Source organism: Centruroides sculpturatus, unplaced genomic scaffold (assembly GCF_000671375.1).
Source record: "Centruroides sculpturatus isolate CEXI.00-Female unplaced genomic scaffold, Cexi_2.0 scaffold321, whole genome shotgun sequence".
NCBI classification, from domain to species: Eukaryota; Metazoa; Arthropoda; class Arachnida; order Scorpiones; family Buthidae; genus Centruroides; species Centruroides sculpturatus.
The window spans coordinates 139,186-143,496 of NW_019384452.1; positions in this window are offsets into that span (position 1 = coordinate 139,186).

The window sequence follows — 4,311 nt, forward strand, 5'->3', positions numbered from 1 at the left end:
AGCGTTTGTTTAGCTAGTAGAAAGAGGGGTTTAAGAGGGGGTAGAAGAAGGACAATTTATCCTTCTGGATGAAGAAAACCCGAGGGAAGAGAGAAGAGAAGATAGAAATTGGAGAGAAGAAAGCTATCTGGTGGTTACTACGCTGACTTTGCTGATGTAGCTCCAGGGACTAAACAAGACAAATGTACTCTGGAATGGAAGGATTAAAGGATGCTGAGGTTAAATAGTGAATAAGTTTCTGGATGTAACAAGAGGTTGCTAAGGTTATTCGTCTTCTGCAACTCAAATGTAAACTCTATGGTGAAAATATTTAGGAAAATATGTGCCTAAATGGATGTTTCATATATTAATTTACTAGAATAAATATTATTTTTAACATCTTATTATATTAAATGTGACTAAATGCTCCTAATTGATACCACGTGATATCTTATACCAATTACATTATCTTTCAGATAAATGTTGTATTATCTACAAATCAAATCTTTCAGATTGGTATCATGTGATGTAATCTACTAATAAAATCCTCTTGATAGGTATCAAGTTATATTATCTGTTAATCGAATTCCCCAAATTAGGGCTATTTAACTTGCAGATATCACGTGATGAAAAGGATTTTATTACCTAATGATATTACCCCTCATGTTCTATTACCTACCAATCAAATAAGTCTGATAGTTGCCACGTGATTTAATTTACCAATTAAATCTTCTAGATTAAAGCCACGTGATATAGCATATCAATTACCATTATATTGGCGTGACGTAGTATCGTGTAACCCTCCAATCGAAATTTCGAACACGAGTTACGTGGCGATGTAATTATTAAAATAGTGGGTAAAGTTAATTATGGGAAAGTATAACGTGTTTATAAATGGCTGGATGTCTGTCTAACTTTATTTTAGAATTTAAAATAAAATACTGAAATAAATCTCTAGAAATGCCAAATATATATTGCTGCAGATCTTTAACGTGACTTTTTTCATATAAGGCATTTTTCGTGTGCCATTTACTCATTGGTGAGCCGAGGGTTGAATTTGTATGTAAGCCAAACAAGCTGCTGCTTAGAGCCTTGTTTTATGAGTCTCTAGCTTAGAGCAACACATTGGTGAAGGCAGAGCCGTTGTATTCTATAGCGTAGGGCTACAGCAAGTCTAAATTCAACCCTGGGTATACCATCAAAAATTGTAAGTGTGTCATTAGTTAAAAAAGATTGAGAGCTACTGTTATATTGTATGCTATAAGAATATTAATCAAAATTAAAGTACAAAAACATTAATATAGAAATATAAAATTTGAATAGACACCTTAATTAATATACATTTTGGATAGTTATAGGCTATACAAAAAGGTATGTGTAAGTAGATGTATACAGACGCCAGAATCGATGTGGTTCATCTGTCAGCCTACTACTTGTGGTCCCGAATTCGAATCCTGAAGTCAATAAACTCTTCAGGAATTTTTTAATGGGACCTGGATATGTCTGATCTCTTCTCTCACTGCACGGTTTCTCCTATTGTGGATCTAGCCGAATTTATGATGAGTATATAAAAAGGCCTTCTTAGTACCCGCAGAGTGAAAAAAGTCAAAGTAAAAAGAGTATAGACACAAACAAGACATTATGTTCTTAAGATATAGTACATAAGAGACCTTTTTTTCAGTATATAATAACATACTTAGATGAGTGATGCCCTAAATTATGTGAAATGAGAAGTTTAAGGAGCCAGATAGTCTTTTAAACTGATTCGAAAAACCCGAAAACGTTTTCATGAGTGGTCTGTCTCAGATATATGGAGCTACGCCCCTGATCACTTGGATGCCCCTTTGTGGGTCTGGCCCATTCCGCGATAAACTTGAAAAAAAGGCCCTTTTAGTTCACAGGACAGAAAGAGTGAAAAAAACGTTCTAAATTATAACTTCATAGAGTGAGGCCCTAAGCTGTAGCTTGTTTACCAAATACCTAAACCTGTCTTAGAACGAAGAATTGACACGTTAACCGTTACAGACAGATTATTTATAAATTATCCGCTATTTTGTTTCGTAAAATTAATAAAACACAAAACAAAAAAGAAGAATTCTTACGATTTTTTTCAATAAACGCAATAAAAACATTTAATTTAATTTCTCAACCCAGAAGCAATACAGAATTTGATATATTAAGAGTTACAGACAGACATTTAAAAATTCTAAATAACTGCAACCTTTAACCGTTTTCCTCTTAGAATCTACATATTTTTAAAATATTTATAGCGTAATAAAATAAAAATATCAACGATATTTTAAAATGGAGTTTTAAGGTTCATAATAATCAATTATTTTTGACAAGATATAATCTCAGATTTATGTATGATTATATCGTAGAGTAGGAAATTTATAATAATTTATCGTTTATTGGATTTAATAATTTTTATTTAATTTATAAAATATATAGCTTACATTTATTATAACTGTCAACGTTCGAATTTTCTATCTCAAGTAACGTCCCTGAGGATCTTCATAAATTATCTACTTCTAAATAATTTTAGGCTTTTGCTTGATTAATTTAATATTTATATATATGTAAATGGCATAAATTCCTTATTAATGAGTGTAATATTTTCTAAAATCTTGATAAATATTGATAATTTAAATGTTTATTTTGTAAAGTGATCATAGAAAGTAATAAAACATTAATTAGTAGCTTAAAAAAAGTAAAAATCGTTTTGTAAACATATGTGGTTCTTTGTGAACTTTATACGATTTAATCGTTCAAAATCTTAACTGTCATTGGTTGGCGATAAATTGACGTAATAATCATCAGTTTAAATTTTTAACGCTGATTGGTTTTCGATACATTGGCGTGATGATTACTAGTTTAAATTTAAAATATCTTTAATGACTATTGACTAGCAATATGTTTATCTCGACGATTATTGGTTGAAATTCAAATTTAAAATAACGATATTTCTAACATGAAACATCATAACGATAATTATTTAATAATATATGCGGTTTACTGACTATTATTTGAAATTTTAAATGGGAAATATTTTAATAATGATTGGCTATTGATAACTTAGTTCAGTATTCAAATTTAAAAAGTGTTAATCGTAATTGGTTGGCGATATGTTTTTCTTAACGCCGATTGGTTGATAATATGTTTATCTCATCGATTTTAGTAATATCTTGCCTCTGAACGTCATACTTCTCCTGGTAACAATCGAATATGTTGGTCATCTATATAACCCCGTTCTCGAGAAAATTTTGAATTAAAATCATGTGATTTCCGGTCTAATCCGAAACTTTATATATAATTATTCGGGACTTCTTGCCCCTAAGGTTTCCACATCTGGTCTCGTATTTCATATATCTAATTCCATTTTCGAGATTGAGGAAAGACAGCGAACGGACGACAGTGGAATTTTATAGGTCTACAATTTTTTCAAATTGCAGCCCAATAAAAGCAGAACTAGATAGTGATATTTTTCAGGACCAGGACAGGCACGAGGCTGCGACACATTTGGTTCAAGATTTTTGACTAGACAGAGAGTTTTGTCTCACGTTTCTTTGACTCAGAAAGAATTGTATATTTTGAAAATTTTCACGTAAAAATTAGTTAGTTTAAATTAAAATTTATAGACTGTAACAGCATCTCGATTATCTTCAGGATTTGCTTTTAATCTCACAGATTTCGATTGATGCTCTGCTACCCGCATCATTTACAAACTATTTTAAATAAGCTATTAACGTGAACAAATTTAGAATTAAAGGATTTAAATGGTTACATTTAAAAAGTAATTACGTTAAAACTACAGTTTACTAGTTTTTTACAGAAATACTCCTGCTTGAAGTTTAAATAGTGGTTTCAATATTTCAGATAGGTTTTTCCTATACAGTTGACCCCCCATAACACTGTTGATTATTCCGTTTTATATGAATTCCATGTTGTACGAGTCACTTAGATTTTACAAATACGTGAGCAGTTCACAGCCTGACACACGTATTTGTAAAATCTAAGTGACTCATACAACATGGAATTCATATAAAATGGAATAATCAATAGTGTTATAGGGGTATACGGTTTCATATATTACTGTTAACATTATTTATAATACATTTAACTGATATTTAAATATATTTTGATATTAATTGAATTATATTTAAGCATAATTTTCGAATTTTATTTATTATTATAGTGTTATAAATTATTTTCATAAAAATTTCTATACTTATATTCTGTTTATGCTCTCGAAGTAAATGCAAAATTGAGTAATGAATATTTATTAATAATTATATAATTTTGTACATTTCTCATGATTAACCTAACGTTATC